Source organism: Stegostoma tigrinum, chromosome 20, assembly GCF_030684315.1.
Source record: "Stegostoma tigrinum isolate sSteTig4 chromosome 20, sSteTig4.hap1, whole genome shotgun sequence".
In the NCBI taxonomy this organism is placed as follows: Eukaryota; Metazoa; Chordata; class Chondrichthyes; order Orectolobiformes; family Stegostomatidae; genus Stegostoma; species Stegostoma tigrinum.
In genome coordinates this window covers 40,174,957-40,194,242 of record NC_081373.1, presented here as the reverse complement: position 1 = coordinate 40,194,242, position 19,286 = coordinate 40,174,957, and the positions used below count along the sequence as shown (strand labels likewise).

Sequence of the window (19,286 nt, the reverse complement as noted above, 5' to 3'; positions counted from 1 at the left end):
TTTATTTCCTTGGATCTTTGAAAGGCTTTCTACCTTACCCTTATGCTGTGCCCTTTAAGACTAGGGATATACTCTGGGCAGTCCTTGACCTATCAGAGTCAGCCCTCCTGGTTTAAATTTTAAATAAAACTTGGTGGTTTACTATCAGTCATCATCTACCTGGTGCATTCTCTACAGCAATGCCTCAACCAACCAGAATCTACTTGCCAACAAAATCTGCAATTTCCTGTTATGTAGTATTAAAAAGTATTCTCCTTCACGTTGGTATTCTTGTGAAGTGATTTGACGAGTACAAGATGAAAAGCTTTGACAAAATGTCTTTGTTTCAGCACTTTGCCAACAAGAAATATGGTTGCCCCATTGTGATATTTGGCTGGGACAACATGAATTTTGTCAGAGTCAGACTTCTGTCCACATCTTGGTGGGGCAGTGCAACAACCTTCCCAATTTAATTGGCTAGTGTTATGAACTAATCAAATCCTTACACCCTCATACCACAGCTGGCAGGTTTGTAATCTCAGCCGAACAAGCAGGAGGCTATTCCCACCGCTGGGGCTAAAATCAATGCTAAAGAAGAAGGATAGATTGCTCTCAGACTTAACGTAAATCCAGGGACCCAAGTGGGAGATTCCAGCAAGGGGCAGGAGGTGGTTGGAGGAGGGTGTGGTATTGGAGGAGCAAAGGGCTATAGAGAGAAGTACAACTTTGTGGGAAAAAGGCATGCCCCACTGAGCACGGAGGACCTATCCACAAACAAATGAGGTACCACCCACTTCCTGCCTATGTTGTTAATGCTGCAGGCTGTTCACTTTCCCCCTACAGACTGAATAGCTGTGATGAAGGAAAATTGAAACGCTTTAATTATAGTTAACTGGTTCTCTAACTGCCTTAATAGACCTATAAGTGTGATGCCAAATATCATTCTTGTCCCATATAATATGATGGACATAGCAGAACTGACTAACTATGCTTTATGAGCCCTCCCACCTTTGGATAAATTATTGAGGGGCTTGTAAAATTCCGCTCTGTGCAAATTAACATGATGCTCAGGAACAATACTGCTATAACTACAAAATAACTCTCACTGCCACCTAAATAACACCCACTCTCAGTATGCAGGAAACATAATGGATACATCAATAAGGAGTTCAGAATACCTTTGAGCTTGATTTTATAATCTGCGATAAATCTTTCAGTACTACACACCAACTTCACAGTTTTTAAACATTTAATCTAAACATATTTTGTTGAGGTGAATATCACACTTATATTTACCCATTTTTAAATGATTTCTCAGCTGTAAATTAACATTGTAACTACAACGAAGTAACTATAACATTATTACAATGATGCACGATATTTGCAGGCCCTTTAAAAACCAACAAATAATTGTGAAACACCCACTGTATATCATTACATTATTATGCATTCCACACGTATTTTAATTCATTCATGAGATGCCAACATTGCTGATGGCCAGTGTTTATTGCCCATCCCTAGATATCCTTGAGAAAGTGGTAATGAGCTGCCTACTTGAATCATTGCTGTCCATGTGTTGTAGCTGGACCCACAATACTATTAGTGAGGGAGTTCCAGGATAAAGACCCAGTGACACTGAAGGAATGGCGATATATTTCCAAGTCAGGGTGTTGAATGGCTTGAAGGGGAACTTGCAGGTGGTGGTGTTCTCCTGCATCTGCTGCCTTGTCCTTCTAGATGTACGTGGTCAAAAGTGTTGTCTAAGGAGCCATGGTGAATTTCTGCCATGCATTTTATTGATGGTACACACTGCTGCTACTGAACTTTGGTGGTGGAGGAAGTGATGGGGTGAAACATTTGAGGATGTGCTGCTAATGAATCAGGCCACTCTGTCCTGGATGGCGTTGAGTTTCTTGAGTGTTGTTGGAGCTGCACTCATCCAGACTAAAGGGAGTATTCCAGCACACTCCTGATTTGTGCATTACTGTATGGTGTATTTATAACAATTGACCTGTGGCTAGATCGGTTTTTTTGGTCAAAAAGGAATACTTTATAATAAAAACAAATGCTGGAATTACTCAGCCCTCTTCACTATGACAATGAGGAAAGCTGGGAACCTTGCTCTTAGAGCCATATTAGTAAGATATGCTGCATTACCAGAATTCCACATAGAAATAAATTTGTTTTGTGATCTGTGCCTCAGATCTTAGTGAAGAGTCCCATTAAAACAGCATAATACATTGCTACCCGTTCTTCATATTTGATGATGTGCTACTTTTAGTTATAAAGGTCAAAATAACAGTATTATAACGTTTAACTAAGGAAGCTGACTACTGAAGAATTTATGCTGTGTAGCATTTATTTTCCCACTGAATGAACAAATATTTCCCTCATACAATCAGTAAAATTGCCGAGGTGAAGCTGTGTGCACTGTCTCTTTGTTCAAATCATTGCAATTTAATGCTTTAATCAAATAACCACAAAGGAAATTATATTGTTCTCCATTCTTCCTTGGGTAGTTTAAGAATTGAAACAGAAACTCAGCCAACTGTGAAGTTAATAACAAAAATCATTAGTTTAATTTGAACATTTGTGGGTTGAGTTAGATGAATGAGTAGAGATCGCGACTGAACTTGTCTTAACAGCAACTCTGTGTTGTGTAGGTGGAAGTAAGAAATTCACAACAGACCAAGTGAGTGGGTAAAATTACAACATATGAAGTTCAATATGAAACTTGAGATAATTTTCTGTAGACTTAAAGAAAGGAAAAATATTTTCTTAATAGTAAGATAGTACAAGGTTAGAAGAACAAAGGGATCTGAGTATTCAAAAACACAGATCATTAACATGGGGTGCACAAGTATAAAATTTAATCAAAAAGTCGAATGCAATGTTGGCCTTTATTTGAAATGGCTTGAATATTAAGTGGAGGATTTCTCTTGATTGTATCCCATCTGGAGTATTGAGTTCAGTTCTGTGCACCTCCCTTGCAGAAGGGTACGTTTCTCCAGAAACTGAACGGTACCAGAGATATAAATACTGTGGCAACAACAGCAGGACACAGGCTAGGAATTCTGTGGTAAGTTACTCACCTCCTGTTTCCCAAATGCCTGTCCACCATTAATGAGGGGTCAGGAGTGTGATTGGACATTAGACATTTGCCTGGATGACTGAACCTACAACTGTATGAGAGATGTTCAAATCATCCAAGGCAAAACAGCCCATTTGATTGGCACCCATTCACCAACTTTCATAGTCACTTACTTCATCATCAATGCACAGAGACAGAGACAGTAATGTGTTCCATCTCTCAGATTCACTGCATCAACTCAACCAGACTCCTTCACCAGCTTCTCACAAATTTGCAATCTTTACCACCTAGCAGGACAAGAGCAGTACATGCTTGGGAATGCCACCATCTGCAAGTTCTCTCTGTTGCTGGGTCAAAATCCAAAAACTCCTTTCTTAACAGCACTATGGATTCACCTATAGCCAAAGGGTTCCAGCAGCTCAAGAAGGAAGCTTACCAACATTTTCTCAAGGATTATTATAGATGGACCAACAATCCCAAAGGGTTAAGGTAGGACAAAGTGGTTTGGATTTCCATGAGCTCAGAATATTGAGGAATGATATATAATCGGGGTTTGTATAATGATAATGGCGTCACAATTTGTTCTTGTTTCTTCTTGTCTCTCAAAAAATATTAGCATTTAACCTTCCTGGGTCTCCGCTGCTATCCCACCATGTTTTCCTGCCAGCTGAAGATGCTCACAAATTAGGCATCTGCCAAAATGTCATTGTTGCTAATGAGATTCCAAACTGATTCAGATAGGAATGTGGACAACCTAGCTAAAAATTTGGTGGAAATTGCAGTGGAATAGGAATAGTGATGCAAAATTCCCTGACATGTTAACTCCACTGTCCATAGGGCAGAAGGAATCAAATTTCCTTTCAGTCCCAGTTACAGCAAAAATGTAATCCTGAGATGCCAGTTATTTATAATTAATTTGATTGTATCACTTTGAGTAATCAACTGTCAAGTTATACAGCCATATATCAAATATAAAATATTTTTTCTCTGTACAGCCTACCAAAAAAATCATACTTCTTCCCTAGATAAAAAAAACTGACGTATCTAAAGCTACTTGGAAAAAAAAATCTAAAGTACGCAAACTTGAAATGGTTAAACTCTTCTGAAATTAAGTCATTAAACATTAACAGTTATTTATATTACAAAGAATTCTCAATTGAAATTCATTGAATAATTAAAGAAATTGTTGAGATAATTACTGCATTTCGTCTTGACAAATTTTCATGAAATGCTGTCATTAAATCACAAGCCAAGAGTTCTAAATGATAGCTTCTGCAAAGAATTTAACTGCTGTCTTTACTGTGATAGCGACGGCCATTACAGGGGAGTGTTAAACTGTAACCTGCACCTACAGATGCCTGTGCACATACTAAAGATACAAGACTGCATGCAGCCCTTGAGAAAAATCGAACAGCCATGATATCAAACGAAGCAGCATACACGGTTCTGAAGCTTGAAAGTTATTGTTCACAATGCTGACAGTCAAGTGTATCGCACATTGGGATGATATTCCTCTGTCTCTTAGTCTAGCACGGATGTCAACCCAATTCTTCCAAACGAAACCTACTCGTCTTAACATTGCTGCATAAACAGTAGACAAATGAATGCATTACACTTTCACCCCATAATACAGCCACCAGTCATTTTAATTCTAATACTCTTCATTTAAACTTTATCTGTATGGATTTTTTAAGCACTTCTGCTTCTGACAAAAAAAAAGTCTTGCTGATGTTCACTACCCATCTGTTAAAAGCAGCGCAACTACCCATCTTGGTTTGTTATGAGCACTAATTAGGCTTGCCTCTCTACTCTCACACATGGAGGAGTTTGCACTCAAATCCAATTTATTCAATTATTGTCTATTCCAGGAGTTAAAATTGGACGTTTTCTAGATGATGTTTATTGTGTCTTGTCCAGTCAATCAATTCTGCACTGGTTATTCTCACAGTTTTTGCCAGCTCCTCTTCGTTATACCCACCAACTTTACAATTGTTGAGTGCCTTCCTATCATGGCACCACCTATGGGAATAATTGTCTCATGAACTTGTGGTTTATAGTTGATCCACAAGGGAATTAATTCCAGCTACCTTCTGAGCTTTATCAACTAATTCCAATATTTGGTGCTTTTTTTTCAGTTTTCCTTTATAAATATCCATCGCCAATCCATCATTTGTCCATCGTTTCTGTCCAGCAAAGTATTTTAATCATGACCTCTCCATCCCCTGTTGTGGGATTGCAAATTTCTCTGATATTCCTTCTAGTATTTCTCTAATTCACAACAATTCATTGGCTTTCAAGTGTTTTGGAACTTCCAGAAATCATCAGAGGGACTGCAAAATTCTTTCCTTCATTTGAAATGTGCTTTGTATGCGATGTTCACTCATGCTAGAAAAGCTGAAGGCAAATATTTAGTGACTTATCCCTGCTGAACATATTGTGATTGATGTTAAACATTCAATGAAACATACATTGAAGGGAGTTTACTTCTCAAATTCTTTTGATCATCACATTCTGTGTAATTCAAGTTAATTTACAGGAACAGTAAGGAGCTGTATGAGAATGTCAACTCTGAAGACTCTAATTTGGATGATGAGGCCGTCTTTTGCAGATAGTCATAAATATCATTCAGTTCCATGGGGAGCTTGATTCTAAAAAAAGAAATATAAAACATATTCTACACATTGCTTAAGGGAAGAATCCAGACAGCTACTCACATGTCGTGACAATAGATTGGATATAATTTCCGGAAGTTTATTTAAAAGTTGCTCAGGCTAACCCACAGCTGCTCACATTAAATTTATCCTTTCTGGTCGAACCAGTCTCAAAATACAGAAGCTCGATAGATTTACTGACACAGATTTACTGACTTGTCGTTGATCACCTGAGAGGAAAGGGAGGCAGCATGTCCAGTATATGTAGCTCTTGGGCATGACCACCAAACTCAATTAAAAACCAAGGGTTTTCTTCCAGTAGTATGCATGCGCAGTAAGATTTCAGTCCTTGTTGACTTCAAACACTAAAATGCAGAGGCTACTAATTTAAAATAAAAACCTTTTCCCTCATCCGTAATCTTAGACCTAGCTTTGCACTAAAATATAAGGTAGAATCACAGAAGAGTATGAACAACGTGGGTTATGGTGGGTTTAGTGACAGAATCATCTGAGAGGTCTGACAAAGCCTATCTCATTGCCATCCCTTTTGCATTTGCTGAGCAATAAAGTAAGGTTCTCACGAGCCAGTGGTGAGTTGCCAAAAGATGGGGATTAGAGCTTCTTAAATGTCTCATTAAGGTTACAGCTCATCTCATTAGTATCCAACTTTCTAACTTACCAAATACATTGAACAAATAGAAATTGAGAAAACTGGACATGGATGTCAGAGCAGGGACCTGGAGAATGACATCTCTCGGAATAAGCGGCGAGCTGCACTGTTGGACATCAGACACATGACTCTTCACCAATTACAGCATCATTTAATGACCTCTTAAGGACCTCACCTCAACAGTGGCCTGGTTACCTACCTTCCTGGCTAGTTCGGTTACCTGCCGTGATTATTTGAACTGGGGTCAGATGGATCTCTGACTATGCGATCCTTAACTGGGTTTATTATCCTGGGCCAATCAAGGAGCCTTGGCTGACAGATATAACAGAACATTCAGAAGTCTTCTCAGTCAAGGGACTGGATTTGAGCTGGCTCGTCAGACCTCATGCACTTTGCACTTTGTACTTGTAAATAGAGGGCAACTTGGTGACAGGATATTAGCCTCTGTGCAATTATTTTGCTTGCCTACTGGGTTGTGAGGGACTCAATTAATCTAGGGGCATGGATGGAGGGCATGGGAGTGGCCACTGAAAGCCACCCATGCCCATGACCCCATCTCCCAATATCTCACGCAAGCGCCTCTCCCTCCACAAAACTGAGTCTGCAAAATGGGAAAGAAAAAGACTTGAATTTCTTATCATTGGATCCCCTGATGAATAGATCTCATCTTATAGTCCTTTGCACCCATGAGCTGCTAACATCTGATTTGATGGCACTTTCTGGCAAGACTCTGTTGTCAAGGCCTGCAATTGGCCAAGAAGAAGTTTGCCAGTCAGTTCTTAATAAGATGATTGGAGTTTGATTCAACAAGCTTTTTTGGTGATAGTGTCAGGGAGTCGGTAACCACTGAAAATGCAACCTCTCAATTAGATTTCAAATTAAAAATGATGGCCAATATCTTTTAGGTTCTGCATTTTACCATTAAATATCATGTGTGTTCATTCTGCCAAGTTAATATTTCTTCTCTGAGTTGATGGGAAATTGTGATTCACATCCTATGTATTCCCCAGTTAAACAATCTGAGATTAATCACTAAATCTGGCCAAACTGAACTGTTCATGACAGATAAAAACACAGATGTACAGCTTTTGTTTCATAAGAATTGCTCATTTTGCTGTGAACATGAGAAAAAGAGAGGGGGCAAATTGTAAGGAATTTCACATCATGTTTTTCTCTTATACTGGAGTCCGTCATTTCCTGATAGAGCTAGCCTAGCTACTGGAATTGGTCAACCAGGATCAATTTGCTGTTGCCAATATATTTTAATGTTATTTAACCATTCTGAAATTGGAAGGGGATGAAGCTTTGAAATTCTGGGACAACGCAATGATCTATATTTCCTCCAGATTGAAGCCTGTGACAACTGTAATCTTTTCTACCTTGGCAAAGTATTAAGGAAATTTAACTTAGCAGCATAAATTGCTGCTGTGCTTTTTTTAAATTATTTAATCTCAGGATATGGGTATTTTGTCAAGGCCAGCATTCATTGCTAATCCTTGGTTATCCTTGAGAAGGGGAAGTGAGCTGCTGCTCATGTGCTGAAGGGAGCACCACAGATGTGGAAGACAACAGTGTGAGGAAATGATAGTTGACAAATTTATTGGAATATTTTAAAGAGGTACTGAGTTTGATTGATAAAGGGGAAGCAATGGATTTATTATTTTTGGATTTCCAAAAAGCATTTGATACGGTACCCTGTTTAAGGGATTTAGTAACATAACAGCCCCTTGGTATTAGGGCTAATATACTCACATAGATGAAAACAGAGAGCTGGGATAAGGGGGGCATTTTCAAGGTGGCAACCTATAGCTCGTGAACTGCCAGAGGGATCACTGCTCTGGCCAGGATTACTTACAATTTAAATGTCTTGAATGATGGAAGTGACTGTATGATCCTCGAAGATCAATGGGAAGACAAACAGTGAGGGTGACACAAAGTATCTGCGGAGAGATATTTTAAATGAGTGTGGAAAAGCTTGCCATATGAAATAAATGTGGAAAAAATTAAAGGCATACATTTTGTCAGGAAGAATAGAGGAGAAGAATGTTATTTTGATGGAGAAAGACTGCAGAAAGCTACATCAGAGGGATTTCAGAGTGCTCATGTATAAATCATGCAATGTTTGTATATAGTTCAGCGGGATTTATGTACTTAAAGGTAAGGTCCTGGGGAGTGTTGCTGGACAAAGAGACCTAAGTCAGAGGGTTTGAGCTACAGGTAGTATGAATAGGCTGGGGTGATATTCCCTGCAGTGTCAGAGGTTGAGAGGTGACCTTTATAGAAGTTTATAAAATCGAGGGGCCTAGGTAGTGTAAATAAATAGGGTCATTTCCCTGGGGTGGGAGCATGCAAAACTAGAAGACATATGTTTCAGGTGTGAGGGGAAAGATTTAAATGGGACCGAAGGGGCAACTTTTTCACACAGAGGATGGTGCATGTATGGAACGAGCTGCCAGAGGAAATGGTGAAGGCTGGTACAATTACAACTTGTAAATGACATCTCGTGGGTATATGAATAGAAAGGGTTTAAAGGGATATGGGCCAAATGCTGGCAAATGGGGCTAGATTAATTTAAGATATCTGATCAGCATGGATGAGTTGGACTGAAGGGTCTGTTTCCATGCGACACATCTCTACGACTCTGTCGTAGTTGGTAAAAGATATGCTAGTCTTTATTTTAAAGGGAATGGACTATAATATTAGGGAAGTTTGTTAAAACTACACAAGCAATTAGTTAAGCCACACTTAAGATATTGTAAACAGTTTTGGCTTCCTTATCTAGGGAAGGATGCACAAGCACTAGAGGCAGTCCAGAGAAGGTTCACTAGGTTAATCCTGTGTTTAGAGAGATTTTCTTATGAGGAGAGGTTAGGTATGTTTGCCCAGTACTCAATGGAGTTTCAAAGAAACCCAAGGAATCATGTTGAAAAATATAAGATTCTTTTGGGGGTTTTGGCATGGTCGATGCTGAGAGGTTGTTTCCCTTATTGAAGACCTTGGGTCCAGAGGGTATAATCGTAGAGGGAATGGCCATCTAAGTAAGACAGAAATGAGGACAAATTTCTTCTCCAAGAAGGTAACTAATCTATGGAATTCTTTATTGCAGTGTGTTATGAAGACAGGGCCATTCAGTATACTAATGGCTAGGATAACATTTTTCATCTGTAAAGGAAACAAGGACAATGTGGAAAAGACAGGAAAGTGGATTTTGAGAGTTACAGATCAGCCATGATCCCATTGAATGGCAGAACAGTCCCAATGATCTGGCCTCCATCTACTCCAATGTCTAATGATCTTATATTTCTGGAAGCATTAAGTCAGATGTTTTGAAATTTAAAGAATTAGCCCAGACAAACCTACATTGAATTTGAAAAAGTAATTTGAAAAGAAATAAACAAAGTAATTTTGACAAATGGACACAAGCATTAGGATTTGAAATCATGCATAAAGCTCTCCAAGAGATCATTCTCTTAGAAATATTCAAATATTTACCACCTCTTCTGATCAACACCCATGTTGAAGACATGAGGGTTGCAACTGCCAGACAGACAGCAGCAATGACTGACAATTATAAGCTGACGATGAATCAGAAAAATAAATCTTTCACTCATCACTCCATTAGCTGAACTAGGGCCAGGACTGTGACAGAGAGGTGAGGAGCCTGGGTAATGAAAGTGCTGAAATATCCAACATCTCCTCCTCAGATCACGGGGAAGGCGCTGAGGGTGGTGGCGAAAATTGAAGGCCTAAGTGTTTCTGTGATAATATAGTGCTGGAATGCTGGAAGTTGCGATGGAAGCCCGTGGGATTTACTGAGATTTGTTAGAGTGAATCTGAAAATGGGACTGGTAAGGAAAATACTGCTTATCAAATTGGAGCTTTAACTCCAATCAAGAAACCGGAGGTAAAATTATTACGACTGCAAGTGAGGTGAGTAGGGCAAATGAGAAAGGTAAACGGTTTTTATCAAAAAGGAAGATAGCACCTTTTTCTTCCATCAATGCCGCTCAAGCTGTAACAATATGAAGGGATACAGGAACTGCAGAAACTCTTATGTGAGAGAAGAACTTAGTTTCCCTTCCAGACTGTGCAATGCAAGCGTACGTTAAGAAATAGGAACAAGGGTAAGACTTTTGGCCCCTCAAGCCTGTTCCACCATTCAATAGGACAGTGGCTAGTCTGACATTCCTCACATCCACTCTTGTGCCTTTTCCTCTAACCCTTGATTTCATGGCTGATCAAGAACTGATCTATCACAGCCTTAATTATATACGAGGAATCTCCGCCAATTGTTCTCTGTGGTGAGGAGATCCAAAGACACACAATCCCACTGAGAGAAGAATACCTCTTCATCTCAGTCTTAAATTGATAACCCTTTATTCTGAGACTATGCACTTTGGTCCCAGACGTTCCCATGATGAAAAACATCCTCTCAGTATTTACCCTGTCAAGCCCATTAAGAATCTTATATGTTTCAATGAGGTCACCTCTCATTCCTCTAAACTCCAGTGAGTAGAGTCTCAACCTCTTTAGCCTTCACTTATAAGCCAATCACTCCATTCCAGGGATCATTCTAGTGAACCTTCTCTGAACTGTCTCCAATGAAATGACATCTTTCCTTAACTAAGAGGAACTAAACTGCTCACAGTGCTCTAGATATAGTCTTACCAGCACCTTGTACACTTACAGGAATACCTCTTTATTCTTGTACTCCAATCCTTTTGAATGAAAGGTTAACATGCTATTCACTTTTCTGATAACCTGCTTCACCTGCAAGCTTCGTGTACAAGTATCAACCAAATCCCTTTTATGTGATAATGGGAACTGCAGATGCTGGAGAATCCAAGATAACAAAGTGTGGAACTGGATGAACACAGCAGGCCAAGCAGCATCTCAGGAGCACAAAAGCTGACGTTTCGGGCCTAGACCCTTCATCAGAGAGGGGGATGGGGAGAGGGAACTGGAATAAATAGGGAGAGGGGGGAGGCGGACCGAAGATGGAGAGAAAAGAAGGTAGGGAGAGAGGAGAGTATAGGTGAGGAGGTAGGGAGGGGATAGGTCAGTCCAGGGAAGACGGACAGGTCATGGAGGCAGGATAAGGTGGTAGGTAGGAAATGGAGGTGCGGCTTGAGCAGGAAGGGATGGGTGAGAGGAAGAACAGGTTAGGGAGGCAGAGACAGGCTGGGCTGGTTTTGGGATGCAGTGTGGGGAGGGGGTGAGCTGGGCTGGTTTTGTGATGCAGTGGGGGAAGGGGAGATTTTGAAGCTTTTGAAGTCCACATTGATACCATATGGCTGCAGGGTTCCCAGGCGGAATATGAGTTGCTGTCCCTGCAACCTTCGGGTGGCATCATTGTGGCACTGCAGGAGGCCCATGATGGACATGTCGTCTGAGGAATGGGAGGGGGAGTTGAAATGTTTCGCGACTGGGAGGTGCAGTTGTTTGTTGCGAACCGAGCGTAGGTGTTCTGGAAAGCGGTCCCCAAGCCTCCGCTTGGTTTCCCCAATGTAGAGGAAGCCACACTCTGGTGCAATGGATACAATATACCACATTGGCAGATGTGCAGGTGAACATCTGCTTGATATGGAAGGTCATCTTGGGGCCTGGGATAGGGGTGAGGGAGGAGGTGTGGGGGCAAGTGTAGCACTTCCTGCGGTTGCAGGGGAAGGTGCCGGGTGTGGTGGGGTTGGAGGGGAGTGTGGAGCGGACAAGGGAGTTGCGGAGAGAGTGGTCTCTCCAGAAGGCAGACCAGGGTGGGGATGGAAAAATAGCTTGGGTGGTGGGGTCAGATTGTAGATGGTGGATGTGTCGGAGGATGATGCATTGTATCCGGAGGTTGGTGGGAAAGTATGTAAGAACGAGGGGGATCCTCTGGGGGCAGTTGTGGCAGGGGCGGGGTGTGAGGGATGTGTTGCGGGAAATGCTGGAGACGCGGTCAAGGGCGTTCTCGACCACTGCAGGGGGAAAGTTGCTATCCTTGAAGAATGTGGACATCTGGGATGTGCGGGAGTGAAATGCCTCATCCTGGGAGCAGATGCGGCGGAGGCGGAGGAATTGAGAATAGGGGATGGAATTTTTGCAGGAGGGTGGGTGGGAGGAGGTGTATTCTAGGTAGCTGTGGGAGTCAGTGGGCTTGAAATGGACATCAGTTTCTAGCTGGTTACCTGAGATGGAGACTGAGAGGTCCAGGAAGGTGAGGGATGTGCTGGAGATGGCCCAGGTGATCTTGAGGTTGGGGTGGAAGGTGTTGGTAAAGTGGATGAACTGTTCGAGCTCCTCTGGGGAGCAAGAGGCGGCGCCGATACAGTCATCAATGTAACGGAGGAAGAGGTGCGGTTTGGGGCCTGTGTAGGTGCGGAAGAAGGACTGTTCCACGTAACCTACAAAGAGGCAGGCATAGCTAGGGCCCATGCGGGTACCCATGGCCACCCCCTTTGTCTGTAGGAAGTGGGAGGAATCAAAAAAAAAGTTGTTGAGGGTGAGGGCGAGTTCTTCTCCTCCCCCCACTGCATCACAAAACAAGCCCAGCTCGCCCCCTCCCCACACTGCATCCCAAAACCAGCCCAGCCTATCTCTGCTTCCCTAACCTGTTCTTCCTCTCACCCATCCCTTCCTCCCACCCCAAGCCGCACCTCCATTTCCTACCTACCACCTCATCCCACCTCCTTGACCTGTCCGTCTTCCCTGGACTGACCTAGCCCCTCCCTACCTCCCCACCTGTACTGTCCTCTCCACCCGTCTTCTTTTCTCTCCATCTTCGGTCCGCCTCCCCCTCTCCCCCTATTTATTCCAGTTCCCTGTCGCCATCCCCCTCTCTGATGAAGGGTCTAGGCCCGAAACGTCAGCTTTTGTGGTCCTGAGATGCTGCTTGGCCTGCTGTGTTCATCCAGATCCACACTTTGTTATCCCTTTTATGTTTCAGCTTTCTACAGTTTTTCTCTATTTAAATAATACTCTGTTCTTTTGTTCTCCTTTCCAAAATGAAAGGCCACATTTTCCCACATTATAGTCAATTGTCAACTTTTTGTCCACTTACTTAACCCATTAATATGTCTCTGTAAATCCTTAGTATCCCTCTTGCAATTTGCCGTCCTACCTGTTTTTGTGCTGTCTGCAAATTTAGTCACAGTGCATTTGCTTTCATCCTCTATGTCATTAATGTATATTATAAACAGTAAAGGTCCCAGTACTCAGCCCCATAGAACCCTACTGGTTATAAGTTGCCAACTTGAAAAAGAGCCTCTTATCACCATTCACTGCTTCCTGCTCATTAACCAATTCTCTATCCATGTCAATACAGCATGTCCAACATCATGGGCTCTAACTTGACCTTCTGTGAGGTACTGTGGTGAGCACTTTCTGGAAGTCCAAATACAACACATCAACTGGTTTCCCTCTATCACACTGGTTGAGACTTCCTCAAAAAATTCTCTTCAGTTAGTCAGGTATGATTTCCCTTTCATAAAGCCATACTGATTCTGCTTGATTAGATTATATTTTTTCCAAATGTGCTATTACTTCCTAATAATTTCTTTCAACATTTGTTCAACAACAGATGTTAGGCTTGTCAGTCTAAAGTTACCTACTTTTTGCCTCCCTCCTATTTGAATAGAGCTATCACATTGGCAGATTTTCAATCCTCCAGTACTACTTCATAATTCAAGGATTTTTAGAAAATTGCATCTTTTAAGTTCCTGGAAGCAAGCTGTCAGGGGTAGGGGACCTAGCCACACTTAGCCCCATTAATTTTTCTAATACTATTTCTCAAGTGATGGTGATGGTACTTAATTCCTCACCCATACGCTTTAGTGGGATTTTCAAAGGATTTTCCACCGTAAAGGTTAATGCAAAGTATCTGTTTAACTTCGCTACCATTTCCTTGATCCCCATAACTATCTCCCCAAATTCATTTTCTTAGGGGCCAATGTTCATTTTGGCCTGTTTCTACCTTTATATATATTTAAAGAAGCTCTTGTTGTTTTTTATATTACTCAGTAGTTTGCCTGCGTAGGTTATCTTCTCTCTCTTACTATATTATTAGTCCTTCTTTTCCCGTTTCTGAATTTGCTCTTGTCTTCAGGGCTCTCACTGACTTTTGCCTCTTTATATGCTTTTCCTTTTGACTTGTACTCTCCTTAGCTTCCTTGGCTAGCTATGGTTGGTTTAATCCTCACTTGGCATTCTTCCTCTTTACTGGGATACATTTTTGCTAAGTGTCATGAACTACCTCCTTATATGTTTGCCATTGTTTGCTTACTGTCTTTCTTGCTAGTCTATCTGTCTAGGCCACTGTAGCAAACTCCATCTTAATTTTGTTGTAATTCCCTTTATTTAAGTTAAACACAGGGTTTTTTTGCCAAAAGTTTCTCACACTCCAACTGAATATTAAATTCTACCATGTTATGATCATTATTTCCTCAGAGATATTTCACTCAGAGGTCATCTATTAAACCTGCTTCATTACCCATTACCAGACCCAGGATAGCCTGTTCTCTGGTTGATGCCATGACCTATTGCTGTTGGAAACTATCCCTTTTTTGTCAGAGCTACCTGTTGTAACTTGATTGACCCAATCAGTATGAAGATTAAAGTCACTCATAATTATTGCTCTATTCTTTTTATATACTCCTATTGCTTGTTGCTTTATAGCATTTCCCGCAGAGTGGCTACTGTTCATACGCTACTCCAGCATATTCTTTCCTTTTTAAAAACAAAAGTGTTTGTAAACAGGAAAATCAGAGATTCTATCCTGGTTCCATTGTACAAAGTGGAAATGTTGTCCAAAGCAGTGCTGACTAAGAAGTTACCCATGGACAGAGTTAATTTACTTCAAGTTAATTATTTGATTGCAGTAAAGTTTATAGCTTCATTCATAACCTTGGGAACTCTGAATTAGTTTAAAGTGGCAGAACAGTTACAGGAACCAATTCCAAGTATTTTTCTATGATGTGTGGTAACCTGTGAAATGGCTAAATAGGGTTCATCACCAAAAAGCAAGGGAATACCCATCCAGCTGATAGAATAACTGTACCTTTATTTGAAGAGACAGACAATCCAAAAGAGCTATTTGAGATGTCTCAGTTAACTGATGCTCAGGAAGCAGTTTCAGAGTTAAGTAAGTTAACACAGACAACTCACACTGAAGCTGAGGCTAAAGGAGCTCCAAAATGCTACTACATTAAAAACAAAGTTCTGATGAGGAATTAGAAATATCCTCACAGACCTGAGGATTAAGAATAGGTGGTTATTCATCAGATAGTGGTACTGCCCAGATATTGCAATGAAATACTGCATGGCACACGTGGAATTCCTAAGGTGGAGTATACAGGAAAATGGAAAACCCAAGCATTGATAAACAGACATTTTATCTGGCCAAGACATCTTTTGGATGTTGCCTAATTCTGTAAACCATGCCAATCATGTCAGGTGGTAGAGAAAACTAACATCTTTAATACTCATTTTTTGAAAAAAAAATTATCAGTCAAAGGTTGTGTGGGGCCATTACCAAAGATGGACACGGGTAAATCCATAATGTTGTGGCTATAACAACCTGATTCCCAGAGGCTATTCCTTGAAGGACAATTACAGCTAAGTTCAGAGTTAAAACAGGAGCTGGGATTATCAGGTCAGTCGTGATCTGTTTAAATAACAATTTAAATGAGCAATCTCAATGGGCCAAACGGCCTACTCCTGCTCCTATTTCCTACATTCTTATGGGTAAATGTTGCAGACTCCCAGTGTAACGCTCTCTCCTACTGTACACCATTGAACCATCACTTCTGAAAGGTCAGTCCTGATAGAAACAGGACAGTCCTGGGAATGGGATGGCGATGTCTGGAACAGAATCATAGACACCAAATAATGTCAGACTGCTGATTCACGAGACTATGGGACAGCTCTCTCAGTGTGTGGCACAAGCCCCTCCAGATATCAGCCAGGAGCACTTTATGGGGTTGACAGGGCTGGATTTGCCATTTTTTGATTCTGGTGCAGAGATTGGTGCCAGGTTACCTCTTCAATTTTATTCCTTTTAGACTCTCTTCTTCAACAGTTTGATAAAGCTCGGTGGCTTTCTAAACTATTCAGAGGTGATTTAACAGCCCACTGCATAGCAGTGAGTCTGAAGTCACATGCAGCATAGCCAGGGTAAAGAAGGCAGATTTCTTCCCTGATAAGGGACCAACAGGCTGGAAAATACCTAATCTAAATGTGAGCTGCAGGTACTCAAACTAGGTTGTGTTTTGTAGAGTAGAATAAAATCAGTGACAGACGGATTAGAAGTAGGATAGAAGATTAAAATGATTAAATCAGAAGTTCAGGTTTAAACTTTCTAACTGAACAAAGATGTTATGCGAAACAGTCATCCAACTTGCAATTGGTGTCTCCAATACAGAAGCGATTGTATCGTGAGCAGAGAATACAATACACCTAACTGAAAAAAGCACGTATAATTTTTTTTCACCTGAGAGGAGTGTTTGAGGCCCTAGAAGATGGGATGGAAGAAGATAAAAGATATTTAAGTTCTAAGGAAGGGTCACTTGACCTGAAACGTTAACTCTCATGCTTCTTCACAGATGCTGCTAGACCTGCTGTATTTTTCCAGTAAATTCTGTTTGAGTTCCAGTGATTGCCTGGGAAGCAGTGATGGTGTTTGGCATGATTCAGGAGCAGACCAGCATATCACAGAGATTCCCTATTGAATGCTAGCAGAACCAGGAAGATTTGTTTGCTTGTTATATTACATTAGAAGTGATAAAAAAACAAGTTAAACATAGAGCAAATGTCTTCCACATAATGCCCAAAGATCATTCACAGTAGTACTTTAAAGCATAGTTAGACACTAAGCCACACAAGACAATATCAGGACAGATGGTCAAAAGCTTGATTAATAAAAGGTCTTGTTAAGGAGTACCTTAAAGAAAGAAACAGAAGCTGAGAATGAAAGAAGCTTAGGGAGAAAATTTCAGAGTTTATCACCATGAGGCCTAGCAGGTTTCCCTTGTGTAACCATCTTAAACCTGTTGCACACCACTTCATGGCACACCTCTAACCCAATGTGAGCTGGATTTTACCAGGCACTGTATTCGGTATCCATGCTGTCTTCAGAGGACAGTTATGAACCCAGACTAACCCTACACACTTCCTGACACTTACCTGGACATGGCAGACAAGGAGAATATGGTACTCCACATTATGGGCAAACACCTTGAAGTCCTGGCGAATGGGATGATGCAAAGTAGGGATGCCCTCTTCCTCCAGGATTTCCCTGCTAGTCTGGTCTAAGATTGCCACCCTGCTGTCTCAACTATCTGTAGAAATTGCCAGCAATGCCCACTTTCCAACAAAGTTCATGCTCTATCCATCTAGCTATTGCACATTCACTTGCACTCACCCATTCCCTCCTAACCTTACGTGCCCTCCACACTGCTTATTCACTCCCTTGGCTCACTTTACAATCTTCTCCACTCACAACCCCCCCCCACACCAGCTATGATAGCTGTGTCACTCACTTTCATTTCAATCCCTCCCTTTCTCTTATTCCAGGAGAAAACAGCCCACAATAGGGCAGAGCGAGCCAAAACAGGCAGTGCGATGTCTGTCACTCAGCTCCACATTCCATGTGAGAAGATCCTGACCCTGACTACCCCGAGACCTCATTCCTCTGCTCAGAAATTGGAGGCTGGCCTTAACTTCCTGGATGAGGACTCTGTGACTGACGACTGTCTCCTTTGACTTGACTGCTGACAACTATGATAAGCTTCCGGGCTTTGTGGCAGTATTAAACAGCATGGCGAGACCAGAGTAATGTGAGCCTGGAAACTCTGGCTGGGTGGGCAATGTGCAAAAAGCGGGGGGAAGACAGAGATGCTATGAGTATTCGAGTAGGTTCTGGGTGAATGATTGCAACAAGAGCAAGTGAGTCTGGAGATATAGTTTGGTCCAGTCAATGAGCTTGATGCCATTTCCTGGCCACAGTGCCCTTTCACAACGTATCAATGTTAGTAACTGATGTGACTTGAGCTGTAGCTTTGTAAGTGCAGAAGCATCCTGTCGGTGGATCAGAGATGTTATCTGAGAGTCCTGAGAGGCTGATGAGTTTCAAATGCCAATATCCATGGATATGAATGGGGAAATGAGTGAGACAGGCACTCAGGAGAGTGCCTTGAGATGTTGTATGGTGTTGCACTCTGAGGTGTTGGCGTGGAACAGCAAGGCGCGGGCTGAAGTCACCAGGTACTGGCTCTGAGCTTTGTGTCAGAAATTGTCCATGTGCAGTTTCCTCATAGCAGGTGGTCAAATTGGAAGCTGCATAATAATGAAGCAACATTTGCAGTTAACCAGGACGATAACAAGCAATATTCCCTGTCTATAGGCATCTCACTGCTGCCCAGTGAGAATCTCACCTCAAAGGTCGGAATTCTGTTTGAGAATGAAATAAATTGCTCCCAAGGTCAGGAGAAACCTTCACCCAACTTCTAACATGATTCTTACAGTTTTCTCATCAGGGGCCATGTTATTCAGGTCCCTACAACAATATTCCCAGGGCATAGAATTTGGAGGAAGAATGAACTCAAGAGCATTGATATTTAATAGGAGGAATCAATCTACTCTTCCAGCAATGAATGACAATTAAAAGAGTCTGATAAATTTAGCAACAATGGGTTTAGGAGGCTGTGGAGTTTGAAAATGAAGATGGTGAATGAGAACTAGATGGAAGGCAATGGTCTACTGATATTATTGCTGGACTGGTAATCCAGAGACTCAAGTAATGTCCTGGGGACCTGGGTTTGAATCCTGCCTTGGCAGATGGTAGAGTTTGGATTCAATAAATATCTGGAATTAAGAGTCTAATGATGACCATGAATCCATTGCCAATTGTCAGAAAAACCCATCT

The 19,286-nt window shown here is 41.5% G+C and overlaps 1 protein-coding gene across 20 annotated transcripts in view; it reads left to right on the top strand.

Annotated features, from left to right (window-relative positions):
- LOC125462070 (heparan sulfate glucosamine 3-O-sulfotransferase 1-like) overlaps positions 1 to 19,286 on the top strand; it is a 123,952-nt gene that overhangs the window by 80,175 nt on the left and 24,491 nt on the right. The window lies entirely within an intron of this gene.